The sequence below is a fragment of the Cololabis saira genome, chromosome 6, assembly GCF_033807715.1.
Source record: "Cololabis saira isolate AMF1-May2022 chromosome 6, fColSai1.1, whole genome shotgun sequence".
In the NCBI taxonomy this organism is placed as follows: Eukaryota; Metazoa; Chordata; class Actinopteri; order Beloniformes; family Belonidae; genus Cololabis; species Cololabis saira.
The window spans coordinates 15,359,432-15,386,209 of NC_084592.1; the positions used below are offsets into that span (position 1 = coordinate 15,359,432).

A 26,778-nucleotide genomic window follows, 5' to 3' on the forward strand; every position below is an offset into this window, starting at 1 on the left:
TAAAAAGTGTGTTTTTTTTAGATATTGAAGGTTCTCTATTTGTGTTTTAAAATATTGATATGAATATAATTTGTTAAACAAACAGCGTAATGCTTCAGTTTTGTTCAGAACAAATTTTGCTTTGACGAGGCTTTAAAATATTCACAGAAAAACAAAATTTTCTATGAATTTTTCAAATAATTTTGAGGAAAAGCTTAGAGTTCTGATGATGATCTGAAAAAGTTTATATCCTATAAGGTTATTAATTGTTAATTTGTGGTCATTAATACTAATTAATGACTTTTATGAGTGCAACTCACAACAACATTTTTACGTTTTTGTTTAATGTACTGTGGCAAACATTATTGATTCCTAGAAGGAAATACGTCATATCTTTTATTTTTTTCAGAATTAGAGTCTCCTGACATTTTAATGAAACATCTGGACAAGCTTTGGCAGAAATACCAAAGATACTATCCAAACCGTTCTTTTTTACCAAGTCTGTGGTAAAACAAATGTACAAACCAGCTGGTTTAGGGGGCGGAGTCAGACGATCAACTCCTTTGTCCTTCAGAGGGCGTGCTTCTTTTGAGGTCGATGTCACAGATTTACGTTCTCCACTTCACAGGTACAACAAATGCATCTCGATGTGAAACTGGGCGTAAATGAAGATGGGGAGGCCGGGTCTGATCTGGGTCTGTGATGTCACAGAATCCTACAAAACCTAAAAGACTGAGACAACCCTTAACAAATCATCCGGGTTGTGTTACGTATCTCAACAGGTTTCAAAAACCCAAATGAATTGGCTCAAACAGAAAAAGTTCTGATACCATATTTTTTCTTCTGGTTCAGTAAACACATTCACAACACATGAACAACATTTTAAATAAACGCATATGAATATTTAAGAACCTGAGAACACCAGATTGTTGTTTAAATATAACCTAATTTTGAATAAAAGTCCTGTCGCAATACCAAACAAGATACAGCAAGGAGTTTGAAGAATAAACATGTGATATTTCCCAGATGGATATGTCTGAACTTGTCACTGATAGATAAATGTTCGGGGTGTCAGATATAATCAAGTCAAGATTTAGATCATTTCCTTTTTACACCATGAAATCACATAATTTGAAATAATTGGTTCGAGTGCTACACAATTTAATTGGATTTACTATTTAATGTGGTGACATTTTTATCCATACACACTTCACTTGAACATGTTTTTAGACTTCTGTTGTATCCTAATGTATGTTTTAATTACAATAACCAAATATATCTAATAGAATTAAAAACTTAATGTATTTTAGAAATTGTTCACATGGAAGCAGGTCAGTGCACGTGCCGAAACACATTTCAGCTTACATGCCCGCAATATTTCTAACCAGTGAAATGGGATTTTTCACAGGAACTTCTGGGTTTTGCAGCATTTACAAGAATCTGCACATAGTTGCAAATATTTTTTTTTTTCAATCTGACACCAAAACATCTTAAAATCTAGATGTTCAACTCAACTCTCGAGCGGTGATTCCGAACTGTTAGGTCGTGGATCCGTCTTCTGTGGGGCGCGGGATATGGAGCCAAATCAAGGCCAAAAGTTTTGCTAATTTGAAAATAAAATTTAAACCTGAAAATTATTTTTTTACAGTTTCAATTATGTTTTTTTCAGTATCAGATCTTTTTTTCAGTTTCAGAAGTTTTTATTTCAGTTTCAAATCTTTTTTTCAGTTTCAGATCTTTTTTTTTCAGTTTCACATCTTTTTTTTTTTTCAATTTCAGACTTTTGGCCCCGATCTGGCGTGGGGGGCGTGGCATCAACTGAGAGGGGTGTGGCATCATGAGTGACAGCATAACAGAGAAGGAGGAGGACGTTCCTCAGTCACGTTGCCTTCAGGAAACGTAGGTTGCAGAAGTTATCAGTAGAAGTATGATTCAACACTGTATATACACTATATTCACGTGATTGGCAGTGGAAAAACTGATATTAGTGACACATTTCTGTTTAAAAAGCTGTTTTAGACCGTAGCCTACTTGGCACCAATCGCAGTATAAAAGCAATAGACTATGACAGACTGTACAGTTCAACAGCCGCACTTTAAAGTTTGACATTTTCCACTTCCACATACTACCAAGTACGGTCTAAAACAGCTTTTTAAACAGAAATGTGTCACTAGTATCCGTTTTTTCCACTGCCAATCACGTGAATATGGTGTATATACAGTGTTGAATGAATCATACTTCTACTGATAACTTCTGCAACCTACGTTTCCTGAAGGCAACATGACTGAGGAAGGTCCCCCGCCTTCTCTCTTATGCTGTCACTCATGATGCCACGCCCCTCTCAGTTGATGCCACGCCCCCCACGCCAGTTCAGGGCCAAAAGTCTGAACCTGAAAAAAAAAGATGTGAAACTGAAAAAAAGATCTGATACTGGAAAAAAAAAAATTGAAACTGTAAAAAAGAATTTTCAGGTTCAAATTTTATTTTCAAATTAGCAAAACTTTTGGCCTTGATTTGGCTCCATAGCGGGCCTTTTCCCAAGGTCACGCTACATACTTTTGAGTCTTTAATTTCATTTATTATGCAGGTAAACAGCTGATTTTGTAAAAAAAAAAAAAAAAAAAGGCTTTTGCTAAAATGTTTTGATTGTTATGTCACCTTTTATAAATTACAGCTTGATTAAGTGACTGAGTAGCTTTACTGGAACCAAGCTTTGCCTCGGTTAAAGTCTCAGATGAAGCTGTATCTTTTGGAAAATACTTGTCAGTTGTTATTATTTTGTGCATCACACTGCTGTTAATTCTGTACAATCTGAGCTTTAAAACGCACAATCTTTTCACAATGTAAATTTAAAAGTGCAACATTTTCCTCGATTTGAGTGGCTTGTCATCAAGGGGTCGATGATGGGTCCTGAAACTGGACCCTCTGACAACCGCTGTGTTGGAGGATTACTGAAAACTAAAAACATAATTTTCGTGAGCAGGCTTCCTGCGGAGGAAGTTGAGTTAGTGACAATACACAATGAACAGAACGGGCTCAGACGGGACCGTCATTATCAGCAACCTCTCAGCTCTATTTTGTCTGATAATTAAACGGGGCAAAGTTCTGAATGTCTGCTGTGAACCCAGAGACTGCGTTTGTTGTTGTGCATCTGTACCCCTTTCAGACGGAGGGCGGGACCCACTAAATTACATCTAAATGTGTCCAAAATGCTAAAGTGGGCCCGGTTCTCGACCCGCGGCCGCAGCTACGATGATAAGTGGTAATCCTTTAAAACATGTCGAGTGTGAATCACAACAGAGTGCTCAGTGTGTTGTGACTGACGCACAAACAATCACAGCCATTTGTGGGAGCACTCGCTCGTGAACGCCACAGATTCAGAGAGGGGGCGGGGTGACAGGGAACTGGAACGGCAATAAAATCAAGAAATCTGGTAACTGAGGGATACATTTCTGTGAAGATGAGTGATGCTGATGCAGTCATCTACTCCAAATCTGATCTACCCAAGCAAACTGCAAGAGATTTATGAATTGACGTCACTTGGAAGACGCAGACGTGACATCAGGGATCGTCACTTCTTAAGCATCACGGGTGACTCTCAATAGGAGAACTTCATGAAGCTCTCCAACATATGGCTAATAATAAAGCTCTGGGCCCAAATGGCTTTCCAGCTGAATTCTATAACAAATTCTGGAGCATATTAGCACCAACATTTTATAAAATGATCTTAAATGTTAGGGAGAAAAAAAGCTTACCCTTAAATATGAATTCTGCTAATATTAGTCTTTTATTAAAACCGGATAAGGATCCCTTGCTCCCATCGAGCTACCGCCCAATATCATTGATAAATGTAGACCTTAAAATAATCAGCAAGGCTCTTACCGAACGTCTGAAAAGAGTCACCCCTTCTATTATACATCCGGATCAAACAGGTTTCATTAAAGGTAGACATTCTTCTACTAATACTCGTAGATTACTTAATATTATAAATTATTCGAATATCAATAAACTGGAAACTACTATTATATCTTTAGACGTGGAAAAAGCATTTGATCGGGTAAACTGAAAGTTTTTATTGGCAACTTTACATAAATTTGGATTTGGCAAAAAAAAAACACTGGGTTTGTATGTGTATATGTATGTATGTGTATGCGTATGTATGCATATATATATATGTATATATACTAGGGGTGTAACGGTATTTGTATTCGTCCCGTCCCGTCACGGTACGGGGGTCACGGTTCGGTTCACGCAGTCATACGGCGAATACGTCTGACTGAGTTAAAAAAAAAAAAAATAAAAAATCAATCATCGTTTTTTTTCCCCCTTATAAATATCAACAGTCACGTTCCATTACAGACCTAAATGTGTGCTAGTCTGTGCATATCAATAAATATATGTGCAATTCATATATCATCATAAATTGTAGGCTATAATAATGATAAAATGTTCTAATTCTTAATTTACAACTGTCCTGAACGCATCAGGGCCGTGTGCCAACGCGGATTGGCTGTAAAGCCTGATTTATGGTTCTACGTTAAATCGACGCAGAGCATACGCCGTAGGGTACGGCGCAGTCTACGGCGAGGTTATGCGGCGACGCGCAACCTTCGCCGTAGGCGCTGCGTTGGTGTAACGCGGTACCATAAATCAGCCTTAACAGTCACAGTGAAGGAGATTAGCGCTAAAGTTTAAAAGAGGACTAAATTTGTACAAAGTTTTGAATGTTACCCCGTTTTCCACGTTACCTGGATTAATTTGGGTTATGGAAGAGTCAACTACCGTTGGTGAGTGAGTGTAACCTTCATAAATAATTTATTTATCAGTTTCTTGACCAGCTGCCTATTTTAATGAGCTTGTGTTGTTGTGAACGAGACCGCCGAGTCTATTCTCTGTTATAGAGCTCAGAAATTATGTTATAGACCGCTGTGTCTATATCTATCTAAATAGATTGTGTAATTTAGACCAGTTATGTTTTTTTTGTATTTAAATTGTATCAAAGAATGAACTGAGTCAGTCCGTGACTACCTGAGTTTTCAGAGCCATGTGATTGACAGCTGTCAGGCCTGTGTGTGTGTGTGTGTGTGTGTGTGTGTGTGTGTGTGTGTGTGTGTGTGTGTGTGTGTGTGTGTGTGTGTGTGTGTGTGTGTGTGTGTGTGTGTTCTTCTGAACAAGTTTGTGACTTTACTCTGCTTTCTGCAGCATAGGCCTATAGGCTTGGCTCAATAAAAGTGAGAATAAATGTAGTTTGATGGGTAGGATGATGTTGTTGAACGTTAAAATGACTATCATAAGGCCCATGGAGAATGCTCCGCCCCCAGACGGCTCTGCCCATATGCAGCAGTAGAGGAGCCCGGGTTCGAGTATTTATTAAAAGTGCTCGAGCCTCGTTACAATGTCCCATCCCGCGCTCACATAAACCAGTCCGTGGTAAAATTAAAAACACTAATGCACAAGTTAAATGTTTTATTCTATTTATTTTACACTTTAATAAGAGATGCTTTTTAGTTTTGTAGCCAATTGAACAAACTTTAACTTTCAAATGCTATGATCAAAATAAAGGAAGAAAAAACTCGTCTTATACATTTGGGACTTTTTGTATTTTTTTTCCCGTTGTACCGAACCCGTACCGAACCCGTACCGAACCGTGACCCCTGTACCGAGGTACGTACCGAACCGTGACTTGTGTGTACCGTGACACCCCTAATATATACTAAATATAGTAATAATGCACATATATATGCCTTAGGTTTTTACCGGCATGGTATCAACCATTGATATGCGTGCAGACAAGGTAGAAAAAAAAAAAAAAAAAGGCATCACGGGTGAGAGTTCTGTATCGGACAGGTTCTGTCAGGAGGTGCTGTTGTGGGAGGATGGGGTCCAGTTTCTCTGCCAGGCTTGTCCAGTGGTTATTTTCAGAGGAGAGGCTCTTTGTCTCGGCCTGCCTTGATTCAGCAGCAGGAAAGTGTGTATTTTGCTATATGGCAGTAGTTCCTGACTGGCTCCTGATCCTGCAGCTCTGAGAGGAGTTCTGATCTGAAATCAGGAGTGAGCGGACGGGGTGACACCATCAGTGAGTCAAATGAGGTCCATGTCCTGTTTTGAATGAGTCTGAATGCCAACCAGCCTAAATTTAACGGTATCCAAAGGTCTGTCCTGCCTGAACGGTCATATGTTTACATCCTGCTCTGCTGCTAGTTGAGTCAAAAAAAAGAAAAAGTGTCTACTTCATATGAATTATTTATATACAGTATATATTTATATATATAAAGTTAATAGTCTCCTCCTTGCTGCGTGGAAGCCTCTTTATCAGTGTTTCCTTGGTCACACGTTGGCTGTAGCTCAGCCGGCGTTTCCCTGAACGGCTCCAGATATTTGGTAGCTGATATCTTCATCAGCGATCAGAGATCACTCAGTGATGCGTCTTCAACTTGTCCACACATAACGATCGAGCGCTGGCAGACTGCCGAGTCCTCGGCCCAGTCCTCGGCCGTTTGTGTCTGTGAACGCTCTCGTGATTTACATGCAAGCAGGACATCCCTCACCTGCGAAACCTTCCCTACCTGAATGTATGAAGTGCTGCATTTATTTATTCAACCTCCGCGGGGACAGAGTGGTTTAAGTGACTCTACCGGCATCACTAGTATGCAGGTCATGCCTGCTCGGATAAAATCTTTGGAATAGCTTTTAAAAAATAAAAACAGTTCCACTTGGTTATTTATACATATTTGCTGCAAATACAGCAGCAAACAGAACTCATTACTGGACCCGGAGCTCGTCTATCTTCTGCTCAGGACTCCTCCCTCCTCATCGATGGTCATGATGTCTCTCCCTCCCCCTCAGTTCGCTACCTTGGACTTCCTCCTCCCCTTCCAGTCCCACATCACCAGGACATCATTCTTCCGGCCCTGAAACGTTGTACTTCCCTTTCTTATATCGCTGCAGAAATACTCCTTCACACCTTCGTAAACTTCCAGATTCCGTTGGAACAGCATCCTTTACAGCAGGGGTGTCAAATGTGCGGCCCGTGGGCCGCATGCGGCCCGAGAGAGATTTTCATGCGGCCCGCGAGAAGTTTCCAACGCAAAAAACCGAAATGTTAATTTACTAAAAAGGAAGGCATAAATAATTGCCATGAATCGCAGCATATCCATATATTTCTTCTACAAATCCATTGTTATTCCACAAATAGAGCAGTTTTTGAAATTTTTTTAGTTTTCTAGAATGCATTTGCCGATTTTATTTCTTTGTAGACGGTCGTTTATTTTTATTAACTGACTACTATTATATATTTTCGAAGGAAAAATATCAGTGCTAAAAAAGATGATAGAAGATATTTATTCTGAGAATTTCAGTTTAGAATACGAGGATAGTGACAAAGTAAAACAGTTAAAAAAGAAGTGCTGACTTTTTCGGCACACTGGCGTAAATATCCGCGCCAATTTTTAAAAATAAATACACTTAATTTTACTGGAAAAATCTCTAAATCACAAAGAAAGATTTTGCTTTTAATTACATTTCCTATAAAAAAGCGAAATATAAAAAAAACATACTTGTTTCTGTTTATCTTTGTAAAATGATATTAAAGGTATCTTACATAATTTGAAAAAAAAACCAGACATTTCAAGAAAAGATCCTGAAGAAATATATTTTACATAATTAGAGTGTAAACAAAGTGCATATTTCCTTTAAAATTAACTAAACCGATATTGGATTAGATAACAATAGTAAAAAAAAAAAATTAGAAAAAAAAATGTTCGCACAGTTTTTGTTATTTTGAGCGTGCGAGAAAAAAATTGGTCAAATCCGGCCCGCCAAGCAAAATGAGTTTGACATCCCTGCTTTACAGCCTTCCCACAACCAGCTCACAGACACTTCCACTACATCCAGAAACTCCCATCCCAGAGACCACGTCACCCCCGTCCTGGATCACCTTCACCAGCTCCCTGTCCGATGCCCCATTCAGTTAAAACCCCCCCTCCCACCTCGCAGACCCTCTGCACCGCTGTTTCCCTGCCAGATGTTGTCGAGCTGCTGACTCCAACCTTCTCACAACCCCCCCAGGACCAAACATCGAACCTTGGGAGACAGAGCCTTTCACTGCCGCTGCCATTACTTCATATCAGGACCTCTGACTCGCTCCCGACATTTAAATCACTCCTCAAAAGTCTTGGAGTGGCCTGTAAAGCACTTCTTATTATTGTACGTTGACATTTATGTGTACTGTTTTATCGGGTCTGTTTGTTGTGATCAGCGCAGGAAAACTAGATCTAATTGGTTCTTTGAATGCGACCTCGTGCTGCATTAATGAGTGTACAGTGGCAGGAGCATTTCCAGTTTTTTACATTAATATGAAACCATATATTCAAGTAATCGAGAATAAATAAGTGAAGTGTCGTGACATCTCTTAGAAATCTGTGACCTATACATTTCTACAGTGTTGATTACAGTCAGAGGAAAGTTCTTCGTTCAAGTCACTGGCGTGTTTAAATGATTTCTGTTTCAGTCTCAGCTGGAATTTCGTGAAAATCTTCTGGCGCGTCTTTCTGTTTCTGCTATTTCCCTTCACCTTCTGTCTTTTATATCCGGCGTTACTTAATAGATGCAGATTTCTTTTTCGTTCCACAGTGCTTTGAAAGAAGCCTTGATTCCCTTCATCCAATCAGATTCAGAGTTAAACTTCAGTTACACCTTTTATTTTCCTTTACTAATAAGGCCTGAGTCAGATGAACAAGGATTACATTTATTCCTATTTTTGTTCCATGGTATTGAAAAAAAGATCTGATGGAAGCACTGTAGTAAAGATTTTATTCACATGCATTCATACGCATGCACGTTGCACCGCTCTGGATGTCTCATTACTGTTGGTGATCCGATGTGATTATTTCTTGTGGTTACAGCAGTATTGTGGCTGTGCAGGTGGGTTTAACTATTTAAACACCTGCAACCCCCCCCCCGTCTCGTAAAACTGCTGCTCGGGCGACTATCTGTGTCACTCTTCTTCAAACCTCCAGAGACGTACATTTGACCCTTTTTTACATGCAAATGATAATTAAAATTCACAAAGTTGAGCCGTTGCCAAGTCTTCATCCTGCAGGGTTATTTTATCATTTCAGTCACCTTGTGGTTCAGATGAGTTTTTACAGACGTATTAGAGAAGAACGGCTGATGTCAGTGAAACTCAAATGTTTTGACTGCATTGGAAATTTAATTTTATGAATATAGATGTCCTAAATGCAGAACTTTAAACATGAGAGAACACAGTTTGGACTCATTTAGTCAACCGTAAATCATTTCCGCCTGAACGCTGATGCTGTGGAGCGTCTCTCATCCACCAAGTCTCCTTCATGTGCCCCTGACCAGCCATATGCAGATGTGTGTGCAGTCCAGAGCATCGATCACATCGGGGAAATCTGGGGTGCAACATGAGTCCTCATCAGAGGAGTCAAAAGTATTCACATTCATTACTCAGGTAGAAGTATAGATAGTAGAGTTTAAAAATACTCCTGTAGAAGTTGAAGTATCAACTCAAGTTTTTTACTCAAGTAAAAGTATAAAAGTACTGGTTTCAAAACTACTTAAAGTATAAAAGTAAAAGTAATGTAAGGGGGAAAAAAGCCATTAAGGACAAAAGCCATTGAAAATGAATGCATCTTAGTATAATGCAAATATATTAAAGAACCATATATGTGTACTATTGAGCATTAACATGTGTTTCAGAGAGCAGGAGATATGATGACTAGTTGCCTAAGTATTGTAGTGGTGCAAAAAGTCAAACTTCAGAGGCATGTTATCATTTATCCTAACCTTTATTAGAATGTACATCCAAGTTTAGTTGCAGGAATCTGAGGGAAAGGATGTAAGAACAAAACTGGACAAGAACATCTGTGCCACAACCACAACCCAATTCACTCTATCCGGATGGAGCAATTTAACTGGATAGTTTTTTTTTAAAGGCCGAAATGAAATAGAGTAACGAGGCTGTTTTTAAAATGTAAGGAGTAAAAAGTACAGATAATTGCGTGAAAATGTAAGGAGTAGAAATAAAAAGACGTCTGAAAAATAATTACTCCAGTGAAGTATAGATAACCAAAATTTCTACTTAAGTAAGGTAACAAAGTATTTGTACTTTGTTACTTGACACCTCTGGTCCTCATACCGTAACTGTGAAGTTCTCTTCACAGTTACTCTTCTGTGGCCAGGAAGGTGATGACCGTGTGTGCCACCAAATAAATCAGCAAATTCCACTCCACTGAGGAGTTTCATAAAAACATGCGACGCCTGAATCGCTAGATGTTTATCTGATAAGTGTGGTAAAGCTGAGTCAGAAAACATCTGGAGCAAGAAATGGAAAGGATTATTTTCTGCCGAACTATTTTTGCTCTGTACTTGCGAGCGGTTGAGGCGGTTGAGGCCGCCTCGGCGTAATCGCCTGTGAAACTGATCACTTTTTTGCATCGCATCCGCTGAAGTGGACCACGACACAGACCGAGTGTGAGATTTGGCAACTGTGGAGCATCAAGGGTACGGTTCTCTGCTGAGATGCAGTCGCACAGATGTCGGCTGCCAGCACAACACAGACGGCTTTACAGACTCGCAGATTTCTGACGTTGGAAAGGCACCAATTTTCAGCTTTAGTCTTTCAGCAAAATCCAGCGGCGCACTTGGTCTGATTCATAGGCTGGTGCATCACGCTGCAAACACACAAACACACTACTGTATACTCTCTCTGTTGCTGGTACGGAAAAGCACGTTTCATCCACTGAGCCATAATCGTCCAACTTTACCTGAGAACAGAAAACAAATTTGATTGGAAACAAAATCAACCATTCAATTCAGCTGGACTTATTCATAAATTCTGCCTGAAAGCCTGTTTCTTAAATATTTATGAGATAAAACAGTCCTGCTAAAACAGTCCTGCTTCCAGTTTGAGAGAATAATTTTATGAATTTAGAAGCGTTTATTTGTATTTGGGTGTTTTGCATGTGTTTCTATAACTTTGTGCAGGAAAAGTTTGATTCCCCTTTGTGTGTCTGCTTCTTGTTTTGAACTGTGTTTTCATCCAGCGTCCCCTCATCTGTCGTCATCTGACATGAAAGAAAGCACAAACGTTGCAGCGACAACAGCAGCCAGAAACCGCGTTAGAAACATTGTTAGTGTAGGGACATTTTCTTTTCTTTATTTCAACTGCATATTGTCAAGTTCTAAGTAACTTTCATGGCCAACTCACTAAAATCCCCTTTTTGCTTCAAATCTGAGTTTCTGCTTTTGTTTCTAGTTACAAGGACAGGATTCATACAATATTGAAAAAAGCCTAAGGGAAATCAATGTAAGCATGAAAAATGGAAAAGAATCCTGAAATACAGTGAAATCAAAGTGTTTAACTTACTCCTTCAGGGCAGTAATTCAACTTGGGTTCAGAGTGACTTAGTCAGATGGTTTTGGAGACTGTTGAAAAGAAAAAAAATCACTGAAAAAGACCCACCCTTCCCAAAATACCACAAAATATGGCCTTGTCCTGCATCTTGCTGACGATTGTAACTCAGGGTTACTAACGTACAATCAGAGGTGGGTAGAGTAGCCAAAAATTGTACTCAAGTACTGTTACTTCAGAATAATATGACTCAAGTAGAAGTAAAAAGTAGTCATCCAAATAATTACTTGAGTAAAAGTCAAAAAGTACTTGGTGAAAAAACTACTTAAGTACTGAGTAACTGTTGAGTAACGTCTGATTTATTTTTTTTAACACAACCATTCAAACAGACAAAAGTTCAAAATGATCATCTTCAGGCAAATTAAATCAATAAAATAATAAAATTAATTAAAATTAATTAAAAATATCTTAAATTAAAATAATCTTAAAGTAAATTCAAGTACTGTAATAAATAAAATAATAACAGAATAAAAAAATAAATTAAGCACAAGTAGCACAAAATTTCAAGCCTTTGTACTTTTCTTTTTTAACCAGGCAGAACTAGAACAAGCCCATGAACTCATAGAAACTCTGTGTGTGTGTTTGAGTGTGTATATGTGACAAAACATGCAAAAACAAACATTTTCCCCAAAGAATCACCCAGTGATGTCATGAGATTGACGCATACGTGGATAAGAGGGATAAAAGAAAAGTAACAGCTCAACGTAGCCTAATGTAGCGGAGTAAGAGTAAAATTTCTTCTTCACAAATCTACTCAAGTAAAAGTAAAAAGTATAGTGATTCAAAACTACTCCTAAAAGTACAAAATTTCCCAAAACTTACTCAAGTAAATGTAACAGAGTAAATGTAACTCGTTACTACCCACCTCTGCGTACAATGTATGGGAATACAATGACAAGTTTACCAGATGTTTGGAGACTGCAGTCACATCTAAGAGGGGAAGTCATCACAACAGTGTTGGACATAAATCAGGAAACATTGAAAAGGTCTTTCAAATGCCAAAGCTTTTTTCTTTCTTTTTTTTTAAGCTGTGTGAAACAGTGAAAATGGGCCCAATTCCTTTCAATCCTGCTCCAGAAGGCTCCGTGGGGTATGGAGGCCTGGATGCCCCGGCAGTTGCACCTAAAAGTGAAGGGGGTTCCTTTTGGTGATCCTCTTCCTGCCAATACCAGCCCTCATTTCTGTTCTGCAGTTGGCACCTCCAGTCGTTCATCTCTTTCAGTCCTTCCAGCTGGAAGGTCTTCAGCTCGATTGCTACGTTTTCCACGTGTAGAATCGTTCCCGAATGGATGAGACAGAAATTCAATGTAAAGTTCTTTTTATGACCTAAAAGGTTAAAGGGTCCATTATTAATTACACACCATTTAAATTGATCCTTATTGGAAATGAGAGCAAACCAAGGAAATAGTGCAGGCTAACTACAGAGAGCTGCCATGTTGAGCGCCTGAAGGTGAGTGTGTATATCTGTTATGTCTCTGCTAACAGCCCTGCACTAGCCCCCCCTCTAGGCAATTTTTCATCCAGCTGCTGCAGTACACACTGCAGAGGGACTGGAGGGGTGTAGAGGACGGATGAGGAAGGGTGCAAGGTGGCATGGACATCAGAGGGAGAAGGTGCTATGCTAAAAAAACAGGTTTTGGTGTGGTACAGTGTTGTAATGGTTTGTTGCTGGAGTCACTTGCATTAATCAACAAGTTTGCATGGCTGGATGAACAGAAACGGGATCCTGCAGAAGCAGGGAAAGTCCATGCAGTAAGTGAGATGCAGCAGCACGTGCATGCATGTATGAGCCGGTAGAGCTAAACGCAGGCGGGATATCTGCAGTGGGTGTCGATTCATCAGTCACACGCACACAAGGCCCATCTTGCTGATAATTATCTTTGTCAAATTAATTATCAGTGTAAGTGTCAGCATGACAGTGCCGATGAATTACATCCAGATGACCTTGATTAATCAACAAAATGAGCTTTTGTGCAAATGCTGTATGCATATGGATCTCGCCGTATAAAAAAAATGTCTTCTTTATCTCCTCGTATCATAATTTTATTTTGCTGAAGTCTTTTTACCTACAGTTGGTGCCATCATCACGCGGACAATTATGGATCCTCGTGACCATTGTGATTGCTGTTACTTTAACTGCTGAACCGCCTTTTCTTTTTGTTCCTAATTATTCCAACTTTTTTTTTAAATTCCCACCTTGTCACATCCTTCATTTCCTTTTCACTTTCACTCTCTTGTCTCTGCTACTACTTTCTTATACACAGAGTACTTGATTGAGATTACCGCCTGGGTCCCGCCGGGGGTGGAAGTGCTGCTGTCCGACTTCAGTGCGGCTTTGTTCTGACCCGATTACGACCCCAGGTCCCTCTGGTGGCCTTTCAGAAACAGAGTGCTGCTGAGTACCGCCTGTTCGGCTGGGTTTGTCAGATTGTGAATTTACCTGAAGGTTTTTAGATTATGCGCGAGTCACGTTGTAATCTGCTCATATAAAGAAGCAGCTCCCACCGTAGCTTATCCTTTCTGCTATTTAACATAAAAAGGATGTTACATAAAATTTGATTTTGGATTTCTCCCATTTAAAGGGATAAATCTCCTTTAGAATAAGTCTTTCCCTACAGCCTCGCTCAGGTTCATGTGTGGGAAGAAAACTGACTGATTGTTTAGTGGCATGATGAAGGCATGTGAGAAACACCCTCCATCAAGCGTTGCTGCCTCAGTCTATCAACAGGGTGTCACTGATGAGGACATTAGTGGCTGCATCCATCCTGCAGCACTTCTGCACCTGGTGGAAAACCAGGCGTTAGCCCACTAGAAATAACTTATAAAAAGTACATTTAATTTGTTAAGGTTGTGAAAACAGCAAGGTTGGATGTTAAAATACACTATAAAGACTTTTGACTGTAGAAATTTCATGGACAATTTTTATGTTGCGATGGTGTCAGGTCCTGCAGCGATTTCAGAGACAGCATATATACTGTCTGTGCAGAGATAACACTTAAAGGTCACCCTGCAAGCTCCAGACCAAGAACTCTAGTGGTCTTTATCAGGATGGATAACTTTAATTCAGATGATCCCTTTCTGTGAAGCCTGTCACAAGCAAAAATGCATTTTTGACCAAATGTCTTCGACACAAACCGCATTTTCAGCAAAACCACCTGTTAGACATCCCTATAGACTTCGGGAAAAATCGTATTTTGCAAAGCTTGGCCTAAGCAAAAACTCAATTCTGATGGTGTGAGTTAAAGACTGATCATCATTCCCTGTAGCAGGACTTTCCACCTCGGTAACCATGACGATTGGAGGAGTTTGTGACTTTGTATTGTGCTTATGCAAACTACATGTGGTCTTTATTTGTGTCAGAACAGTCTGTACAATGAAAGAGACTGTGATAAAATACTCAACTCAGTCTTGGTGTCAAATGGGTCTGACAGGCATGACAACAGCTTTGTTTTGATTATTTCACCCTTTTGGGTAAAGATTTTCTCCTGTGACTCCAGCTGGAACTAGTTTTGTTTTCTTGAGCAGATATTTCACAGCATGATTTGGTCAGAAGGTCTCTGGTTTGAACCATAGCTTTGACATTTTTACAAGCGTCCTTTTGTAAGAAACCTGATTCCAAGAGCGCTGAGGGAAGGACGCAAATGCAGTTGGCAGAAGTGGCACAGTGGCTGACAAGACACAGGTGTGAACAATCAAGGGAGGTGGGAACCACGGACGTCACAGCAGAACCAGAGACGTTCTATAAACGAGACAGCCCACTACGGTTTGGTTTCCTGTATCTGTGTCACGTGACTGCCACGCCCCTTTAGGAGACAGGACGCAGGTCCTGAGTCTATTGAGTCCTATGGGAAAAGTGAACGTGAGCACAGATTATTACCAATTCCTTCGCCCCATAGTAACCTAAGTAAATATGGGACCCATTTTTCAAAAGCCACAAACCTTCTGAACATTCTGACACCAAAAGGGCAATTTTCAGACCGACAGATTAGGAGAAAATTAACTTTGTTTGAGACCTGTCTCTGTCTGAGCAACACACTCTCGCGAGATTTGGCTCTCATAGCTCACTGCAAAACTGCCAAAGTCGTTTTCCCATCGGATAAAATGAAGTTTAAAACTAATATAAAACTTGCTTCTTTGCTTAATAATACTGTTATTGTTATTATTTAAGTCTTTTTGGAAGAAAGTTGTACTGTATCTAGTGTTGTATGTTCCAAAACGATGTGGGGAGAGGGGCGGCCACGCCCACTTAGGAGACAGGAAGTGGATACCATTTCATACCATTGGCAGTAACGGTAATGCGCTATCTTCTGTATAGAGTATCTTTGGCAGAACGTGGCCCAGAAAGACTTTCAAACTAAAATAACATAAAACATGTCGCAAAGAAACTGAAGAAACGGTGATAAAACAGGAGAACCGAGACCATATTGTGCCTCATATTGTGCTCAGCTCAGTAAACGTTTGCAGCACTGTTTCTGACACAGTTAAAATGACAACGAGGTCCAGACGTAGTGACATCCTGACAGAAACAGTTGAAAGGGACGACCCCGGAGGCCCAGACAGCGCAGCCTGACCGACTCTCGGAAGCAGTGAACACCTCAGGCATGAAAGGAACTCATTCCTTCATTATTAATTCAAGCGCCATCACGACCGCATCTTTCATTCGTTAATTTTTTATACAACCCCTGTCCCGGTTCTGTTTTGTGATTCAGATCTCATAATGCATGTTGTATTTTCCACCTCTTTAACTGACAGTCACAATACACCGACACCGACACAGCTCATGCACTGCCCCGGTGCATCAGCCCGGTGCGGTGGAGCTGTAGTCTCCAATTGAAGGTCATTTTGGTTCGACTCCACTCTGCTTTTTCTGCGGTAGGAGTGTGAATTGCGCTGCTTCGCTTTTCAAAAGCTCCCTATTAGGCCTGTGTTGAAAAAATCGATTTCCCAATTCTAAATCGATTCTCATATTAATTCCTAAAAATCGATTCATATGTCTAAAGATCCATTTTTTTTAATTTTTTCTTTGGGGGGGGGGGGGATTTTTTTTAATTTTGTTTTATTTATTTATGTTTTTTTTTTTTCATCATTACATTACAACTTTTGGTTATTTTTTTGTTTATCCCCAAAAAAGGAATGTTTTGTTGAACACGAGAATAACTGGTGCCATGTTTTTGCCTTTAAATATGTTAAAAGGTATGAAAACATTCAAGTGTTCAGTTATAATTGTCTATATTTCATTACTTTATATACTGTATTGGGGTTACATTTGCAAAAAATGCTAAAAACCAAATTCTCAAAAATTTAAAACCAAAATAGACAGAAAAAGGAACAAATAAAAATGGAATGTGGGAAAAAATAAAACCGATTTCATCCGTCTCTGTTTCCTCCCTGGATCTGTTTGGTAATTCTGACCCACGATGTTTCTGAAAGCAGTTCTATCAGCATTCTGGGAGGTGATTGGTCCTTACAGCATCATTAGCTGCAATACTTGCTGTTGAATCTCAATATAATAACAGTATTAATATGTTGCAGAACTACAGTCATATAATTCATGCAACAGATCAAAAAACAGTTTTAATAAACCCAACCCAAATCGATATTGGTATCGGATCGAATCAAATCTTGATAATCGATTCTGAATCTTAAGATTCTGAATCGAATCGATTCTTGACATTTAAATCGATCCCCAGCCCTACTCCCTATGTGTTTTTTTGTGGGGTGATTCCATTAGCATGGCTTTTGCTCACCAAATGAGCAGCTCATAGAGATTAGGAGGTGGCGTTCAGCTGCTGCTGATCACATGTGTGCATGTTGTAGATGTTTCTGCTCCACGTTTCTCACAGACAGCAGGTGGGCCATTCAGATGTTACATAAATGTTATTGAATAGGCGTCTGTCTGGTTGCATGAGTGTTTTTGCTTCCATCTGTGCGTAGTGATTTAGCCTAGTTTGCTGCTAGCCTTTTCTCACGCTTTTGTTTTGCTCTTACATTCTCGTCGGCTGCTCCAAATGTCTCGTCTCGGCTGTCTTGTTGTTGAGATCATTAGTTACGTTACATTTTCTCTCAATGATTGCTTTTGACATGGCCTGCATGCTTGCCAGGTACCGGAGCCTCCGGCGAGTCATTAAACACACATGCCCTGATTCACTGCAAACACAAGGAAATGCTCATACATACCACAGCATATCAAACCAATCATTTGCTGGAGACAAGGCATTGATTACAGATGCACTTCCTTTTGTAGGGAGCATTGGTTTGTTTTCCTTTTGTGTTTAACGTCACGGTTCAGCGCAATCATGGATTTAGTGGCATGTTTATTCATGGACATTTGTTTGTTTTTGTCTTCTAGGTTATATTTGGTGCACCTTTAGCTATTTTATCCTTCACCTCCACGCTGTTGTGTAATTCCATGAGGCATTGTCGCGGTAGCTGCAGGAGCGAAGAGGGCAGTTAACATACCGGCATCTGCTCACAAACGCTCTCTTTGACCCTGATATCAGACGGTGTTCATGCCGTCGCTCAAATGATTGCTCATTTCATCTACTTTGATGGCAGGGGGAAGGATAATTTCAGCTTCTGTGGAGAGGATTTAGGATTGTTTTTCAGTCAGTGGACTTTATTCTGTGCATAAGGCATATTATTCTTCTTCATTCTTGACATATTGCTAGTTTAATCTCAGAATACCGTAACAATAAAAAAAGTCCTCTGTAACTTTGCCATTTATTTTACCCGGCCAGAGGTACATGTGTCGTTATTTCTGTCATTATTGAATTAAAGTTCCATTCAGTAATATTTTTGGAATCTACATGAATGTTGAATGGTTTTCACAACTATTGTGGTGTTTCCATTGCCTTGGGATAAACATTTCATACCCAGAAGCAAAACTTTTTTTCATGATTTTTTTTGTCACAGTATGGCATCTTGAAAAACTTTGGGACAGTTTTGTTCGTTCTTGTTGTTTCTGAATGATTTTCTTTTTATTTATTTATTTATACTTTATACTTCTGACATATATTTGGGGCAGCACATGTACCTATTTGTGATGACACTCCAAAATAAAGACAGATGAAGTCGTTGTTTACAAACAGCATCATAAAAGGGCCCATCAGTCATTTTTACATTGAACAAACATTAAAGGAAGACACGGAAATCATTAAAGGAAACTAAATGTGTCACAAAAAGAAAAAAGTAAATGAAAACAAAAAAATACATAAAAAGCATATATAAATAATTTAGGCAAAATGTGTCTACGTGACACAAATTAATATTTCTGCTTTAATGTTAAACTGTATTTAGTTTAATAATAGCATTATTCATTCTTTTTATTTACATTTATTGTCTTGATTTTGTTGCTTCATAACTATTTTTTCTGCTATTTCGCTCACATTTATATTTTATATGCCATATTTAGTTTTTTTATCCGTGTATTTCCCCTTTTATATATTCCATCCATTAATTCATTAATGTATTTAAAATATAGATGATATTTTTTGTTAAACAATTTTCTCCCTTTTTTAAATATATTGATGCATTGATGTCATTGATACATTGATGTCAATATCAATGCATCAGTGCATCAATGCACTCCATGGGTGTACTACCCATCTGACTGTTTCAGGCTTGCAGGTTCAGAGATCATGTTTCTCGTAACAGAGGAATATTTTATTAACATAACCTTCCAAGAAATCTGTTTGTCGGGATAATGTCTGTTTTACCACTAAATACTAAAAATGGTGTCTCAGATTTCAGTGGTTGTACGGCGCCAGGATTTAAGCGGCTTTTTTCCAGCAGATGACTACGGGAAGTGTTAGATGTTTGCTGGCATCGGTTTCATTTTTCATATTTGACGTTATCGTCTGGTTTGGAATAGTAACAGCATTACCGACTGAATGTTTATCCTCTTTTGCCCCATTTCAGTGCCGAAGAAAAATCTTGGACTTTTCCCCAAACACTTCAGTCTTCTGCAGCTACAGCTGGGTTAGGGTTAGAGGATTAGGGGTTAGGATTAGGGTTAGGGGGTTACGGTTGGGGTTAGGGGGCAAGGGGGTAAGGGTTAGAGGGTTAGGGTAAGGGGGTTACGGTTATGGTTAGGAGCTTGCGGTTGGGGTTAGGGATGGGGTTAGGGGGTTACAGTTAGGGTTAGGGATGGGGTAAGGGTTAGGGATTAGGTGGTTAGGGTTAGAGGGTAAGAGTTAGGGGATTAGGGTAAGGGGGTAAGGGTTAAGGGCTAGTGGGTTGGGATTAGGGTTAGGGGGTTAGGATTAGGGTTAGGGGGTAAGGGTTTGGGGTTAGGATTAGGGTTAGGGGGTAAGGGTTAGGGGTTTGGGGTTAGGGGGTAAGGGTTAGGGATTAGGTGGTTAGGGTTAGGGGGTTAGAGTTAGGGGGTAAGGGTTAGGGGCTAGCGGGTTAGGATTAGGGTTAGGGGGTTACGATTAGGGTTAGGGGGTTAGGCGGTAAGGGTTAGGGGCTAGTGGGTTAGGATTAGGGTTAGGGGGTTAGGATTAGGGTTAGGGGATTGGGGTTAGGGGGTAAGGGTTAGGGGTTAGGATTAGGGTTAGGGGGTAAGGGTTAGGGGATTGGGGTTAGGGGGTAAGGGTTACAGCATTAGGATTAGGGTTAGGGGGTTGCAGTGAGGGTTCTGGTTAGGTTAAGGATTTAGGGTCAGCATGTTTTGGTTCTTGGACAATAACAGCTGTCTTCTCTTTGAACATTATCATGATCTGGGTTTTTTTTTAAGTGATCTTTAATGCATTTGTTGTTCGGTAACAAGGAGAAATGCTTTTTTGTAGTCAAACTACAGTTTAAACGGGAGGTGTCACACTACTGTTGGTCTTAGGTCATGGCAGCATTGAGGTTAGCACCAACGAGCTGGTTGTACAGCAACTACAAGACTACCTAAACATGTCTTTTATCAATAACTGACTTATTAAATTAATTCCTGTTGTAGAGGTGTGGCAGACACGGATGGACAAATCTGCTTTCAAGGCATAAAAAAAGGACAAATGCTCTTGTCCATTACCTAGAAACACTTTGCTACCCATCTGTTTTTAAATTGCTTTCCCTCTTTACCCGGTATGCACCCCCCCCCCCCTTTCTTTGATATTTCTGTTTCAAAAATAGTTTCATTTGAGATATAACTGTCCAGTGGGTAGATGCCTTCATGGAGCCAGTAATGACACTTAGATGTGTTGTGGAACACGTCTCTATGGGCCATATGCATCTCTAAAACAGTGTAGGAAAGTAATTGTATTGTGAGTATGTAATTATCTTTGCATGTTGTCACAGACCAGATAAAAGGAGGGCCGAATTTAGCCTGCGGGCCTCGAGTTTGAACCATCTGGCTTAAGCACAAGTGATGCACTTAATTCAACGTTTGGTTAAATAAGAGCTTCTTATCACCATCTGTTCATAGAAACCTTATTTTAAAGATAAATGCCGTCCCCTCTTCTTTATTATTGGTATAAATGTATTCAGTGAAGATGTATGCCATCCACTGCCCAAGCCAAAATGGTAATTTCCCAAAATAAAAGTTTTGTTTTTTTTATTTTGTTTTTTCACCTAAATCTAAGTGTTCAAAAGCTTTCACACCCACTGTAGTTGTTCACTGCGATGGCTTCCTGCATACAAGGTACTTAAAATAGTTGTTGCAAGGATTTATGACCAGTATTATGAAGTATATTTATACCCTATGGGTTTTTAAGATTGATAGGTCTTGAGAGAGGTCTGTGTGACCGATCAGGTCAAAGTAAACCGTGTGTGTGTGTGTGTGTGCGTGTGTGTGTGTGTGTGTGTGTGTGTGTGTGTGTCTGTGTGTGTGTGGGTGTGTGTGTGTGTGTGTGTGTGTGTGTGTGTGTGTGTGTGTGTGTGTGTGTGTGTGCGTGTGCGTGTGCGTGTGTGTGTCTGCAAGAACTGCCAGATTTCTTTCAAATGGGATATTTGGGTGACCTGATTCCCTGCAGTAGAGCAGAGGTTGAGTACACGGTGTACATGTTTCTTTGTATTCATCTTAGTCAGGTTCAACCAGAGAAATAGAAGACTAAAAGGAAAAATCACGGGTTAGGAATGGGCCATAACTTACCATAACTTGAATTCTCCGTCTTGGCCTCAGTAGTTTTTTTTGCCTTTGCTCCAGACTATGGCATCTAGAGATGAATCTAATACTGGCCTATGGTCCTGTACACTTGTCCTGATCTATTATTCATGGCAAAGGTCTATTCAAATAAACAGAGCAGAACAGAAGATGAAAGAATCCAAAATGCAGTGATGCAGTGAACAGGCTGTGTTCGTTGTAATCCACAAGCTCTTGAGACGCCGCATGTGTCAACACGTGCAGAGCCGCTGCCTCGTACCGGACTGGAATCTACTGTAGGCTGAAGGGCAGTGGACGGCACTCATTCTGCGCCTTGATTGCCTCTTCCACTGTCTCTGTCGGCGGTTTAGTCACAAGTTTAGATAAGCATTAAAGACAAGGCTCCGACGAGGCAGGGCCATCAAGAGCTACTTAACAGCAATACTACAGGGCACAGTGTTAGGCCTTCTATCAATTACAAGCTTATCAGCCTAATTGTAATGAAATAACTTAATTCAAAAGACATTTGTGTCTTACCTCTGCAGGTCACCAACAGGCAAACTAAGCACAAAAAAGAAGGGAAGAGATCCTTTGAACATTTGATGAAAAGAAAACTCTACATGCGTTTAGATGATTGGCTGCTCTTTTATTTATCCTAACAAGGGTATTATTTTACTTTACAATCATTCATGTAGAATCTTTTCAATTGTATGTTTATTAGGAAAAAAGGGTAATTTCATCTGAAACAGCAAGCCTCTCCTACACACGGACATGGATGACACATTTCTGTTCATCATCCACAGTTACAGTCTGGTTTAAGTGGATTTGCATTTGTACATCGTCATCTGCAAGCCCACTATGACCTAAATGATGACATTTCATGCTCAGCGAACAAGAAAGTGTCCACTGAGACAGTTTACATTCTGCCATTTATATTCTACTTCCAAGAGGTCTTATTTACTTCCCGAATAACGTTTGGAAGACAGATTGAGGCATTTAGAGTGCCATCTCATATCTGAGGATGACCTTTATCACTTTCTTCTCCATTCATCTTGATTCTGACCTGCTTGTTGTTTTCAGTCAATTAATGTCAGCACCTCCTGTTTTCGAGTAAACTATCTGTCTCTTTCTTGCTGTTTTAGGCTGTAAAACATTTGCAGGAACTGTTAGCTGTTAATTTGCAGATGAAAGTAGGCAGAACTTTATTCCAGTCAGGCACAATAAGACCTAATCCATCTTTCTTATTGTGCCCTATTTATTCCCGATAGATAACTATCAACCTGAAAAGGTTGAGCGAATTATTACACTTGTAGAGAAAGAGGACCAATCATGGAGTTTTATTACTTTGTCGCAGTCATATCTTCATCGTAGACAAAATCAGGCAGTCCAGCCTCTTTGTGAAGAAGTTTGTATCCATCAACATTTCATTATAAACACAGAAATTGCACAAGACATTGAGGTTAAAAAAATGACAAATAATTGGATTCACCAACATCTGCATAACCCACGTACTCACAGCAGCGTTTACTTCAGATATGATATAAGACTTTATTCAATGATTTCATTTTTCTCATTAAATAGAAGATGTTGATTGTAATCAGTCTGCTTTGTGTTACGATTATCGTGATTGAGTGCAGTCAGATCTCCCGTGCACGTGTGTCTGTGGAAGCGGAGGGTTTATTCACAATTCCAAGCAGCAAATCTCATCAAAATCCAATCATCAACCAGTTTTTAGATTGTCAGATGTGTTTTCATGATGCAAGGTATTAAAAGTCACCTTTTATACCAAAATACAAGTTCTTCCTTTGAACTATAAAAAAATAAACCCAAAAATAGCTTGTTTCTTCAAACTTTTCCTGCTGTGCCCCCTCTTTGGAGGAAGAACATTTTCCCGCCCTGCTCTGACGACACTTTGATAAATCGTGTCAGGTTTAACTCTCAAAGGCATGAATCAAGACAAGTGGACCTGCTTTTCATTTGCCCTTGAAGACGTTTCCCTAACCCAGTTTTAGACATACAGTACCACGACCTGGACGGCCGTCTACACCAGCGTCTCAACTCTGACCTGAACTGGGGAGGAAGAAGGAGTCACTTTCCCTGAACTAGATTGTCACAGATGCAGGGATGAGCCTGTTTTCCGCTGCAGATCATTCGAGAGAAGCTGAAAACTATGACAATAGTCAAACTTTGTATTGTTTTACAACCCTGTGCTGAATTTTCTTGATCAAGTTATGTGAATATTTTAGTTTCTACTTCCTTTTTTGACCCTCAATTTTACAAGTTTCACTTTGTCCACAGCTTGCACAAATGAATATGTAACAAGAAAGCGCTTGTGTCAAAAAAACGCTGGTCAGGCAACAGGTCGAGTCATATTAAAGCTTCGGGTTGGAATCGTTGTGACTTGCACATCAGTGCATCGTACATCTTTTTAAGACAGGGCTGCTTGGCACCGGTTTAATTCGTGCTCGGCTGAGATCTGTGCTTCAGTCTCGTCGAGGGAGCTGGAGAAAAAGGTGATCTCAGAGTTAAAAAGTTCAGATGAGAAGTAAAATACTCATATTCTGTCAGTGAGTAAAGACCTTTAGCCTTAAACCCGCTGAGATCACTCGCTGACTTTTGTTACCAGTTTTTTGCAGCCCTTGCAAAAGCAGCTGTACAGTCCCACGCTAGCATAACTCAGGATTGGTTCCTGCAGTATTTCCTGTGGACAATGCAGTCTGACCTCACCTTTGTGAGAGTTTAGATTGTGTCCTGCAGACTCAAAGCAGAAATCCTTAGCCATAACACCGATTTTGCTCATGATCTGTATTGTTACTCCATTTAAAAACATTTTATGGACTATGAGTTTTTTTACTCGAGGGGCACTCTAATTCATTCATTCATATTTTATTTTGAGCAATACAACATAACATAAGTGAAATGCGTGCAACATAAAATTAAACAAATACCTTTATCAGGTTTATCAGGTGCAGGTTCAAAATACAAATTAACTCGTTAACACTCGAAAGGGAGTGGGAAGAAGAAAATGTATTTAATCCCACCCCTGTTTCTCATTAACAACTTGACAGATTTTTTTTTTTTAAGGCTTCCTCCTGTCTCAACATTTGAACCAAAACAATGAACAAAAGATCTATATCCGATAATAATAAAAATGATTCTACAATTCTATTCTATCTATTCTACTATTCTATTCTAATGATTTAGATTCACAATTTTCTCCCACAGATTCTGGCCAGTAGAAATGGTAGAACAGTGGAAGTAAAGACAAGATGTTAAAAAGAAAAAAGAAGGTGAAAAGTTGATTCACGTTAAGACCTTTTTTTGCCTTAAAATACAGTTTGTGTGGTGATGGTGAGACGGGGGTAGAGGAACCATCAGGGCAAAGTGAGGATAGTTTAATTATACCAGCATGAGAGTTGAAAGAGTGCCAAAGGTTACAAGTTCATCTACCTCAACCACAAGCTCCTCTGCCGAAAACTTGCTGAGGCAGGCGGATCTGACGGAGGGATGATGAATTACCATTCCTGGGTTTTCCATCTGACGGTTCGTGGTTTACTAACAAGCCCCGTGAGTGTGGAGAGAGGCCAGAACGGTGTGCTGTTCAAGCCAAATATGGAACATCTGGCAGATGTTCTCCTGTCTGGAGAGCTCAGAGGCCTCCTTGCACTTTGATTGTTTAAGCTATAATCACAAAAGGGGGGAAAACCTTCAGCCGGTGCTTCTTTTTTTTTTATATATATCTTTTTATTTCACAATAATTTTCACAATTCACATTATCACATTCACGATTTCTATTCTACCCACATTCCTACCCTCTCCATAATTACCCTAGGGAAAAAAAACAAAACAAAACAAAACAAAACAAAAAACATACATTAAGGGAGAACAAAATAAAATAAATATTTAAAAAAAATAAAATAAATAAATAAATAAAATATATAATAGCAGCAACAGCGATATCAAACTATATATATATACAAACATACATACAAACATACAAACATATAAGGCACAAGTTTGAAAAAGAGATACTCATTGGTCCCCTTTGGAAAAATTCTCCAGTTTTGAAAATAATGGAAACCAAAATTCTTGAAAAATATGAGCACGGTTGTATTTTTCCAAAGTTAATTTTTCCAATGGTAAAAAAACTGAAATTTGATCAAAAAAAAAACTTGAAAGTTGGAGTGGAATCATCTTTCCAAAGTAAAAGTATGCATTTCTTAGCGAAGTATGTAATCATAATTAATATCCTGCTTTTTTTCCGGTCTAACTGAAGATCCAGTGTGTCATTTAATAAATACAAATTGGAGCTTAACTCAAAATTAATTTCTAAAACTGATTGTGTGAAGGAATGAATTGATTTCCAGAAACTTATTAAAAGATCACATTCCCAAAACATATGTACAAATGTTCCATCGATTATTTTACATCTTGGACATTTTGAAGAGATATCCTTTGAAATGTTGTGCATTTTAATTGGAGTTAAATATAGTTTGTAAATCAATTTAAAATTAGCCTCTTTAATTTTATTACTAATAAAAGGAAAATGTATTTTTTCACATATATTTAACCAAGTATTTTCTTCAAAGACCATCCCCAACTACCTCTCCCATATCTTCACTAAAGTTTGGAAAGATGACAAACCTCCTTGTGATAAAATATTATAAAACTCACTGATCTTTCCTTTAATTGTGTCTGAGTTTATAAATATGTCCTCTATTTCAGATAATCCAAGTCGGATTTTATTTGCTTTGATAAGTGATTGAACAATGCTCCGTATTTGTAAATATTTAAAAAAGTGTTTGTCAGGGATGTTGTATTCTGATTTTAAGTCAGTGAAGCCGGTGCTTCTTGATGTCGTCCGCTGATTGTTAGACAACAGAAACTGCTAAAACCTCAGCTGTTTTGCAGACTTCCTGAAAGTATGTTTTATGTTTACATTTTTTTTAGCCATTTTACCCGTAGACATGATGACTCCACCCCCGTGCCTAACAGCTGGGAAGGTTTTCATGACATTCTGAACTCGTATTTCTGCAGTAGCAGCTTTGATCTTTGCGATACAGTTTTTTTTTCTATTTTAAATTCAGCGTTTGAGGACTTGCTTCTTCCAGACACCTTCAGGGCTGTTAAGATGTTCATTAGTGAGCGCCTAATTAAAACTTTGTGTCGAAGAGACGTTTTCATCTTATCAGTCTCGCATAACGGTCGGATTGGTGTTTGCGTGGCTGCACAGGTCTTCTGCAGTCAAGCAGGAGTGTTGATTTTACTTCCTGGTAACTCTTTAATGGGGCTG

General features: G+C 39.3%; 1 protein-coding gene across 1 annotated transcript in view; it reads left to right on the top strand.

Annotated features, from left to right (window-relative positions):
* LOC133446405 (NALCN channel auxiliary factor 1) overlaps positions 1–26,778 on the top strand; it is a 133,516-nt gene that overhangs the window by 97,829 nt on the left and 8,909 nt on the right. The window lies entirely within an intron of this gene.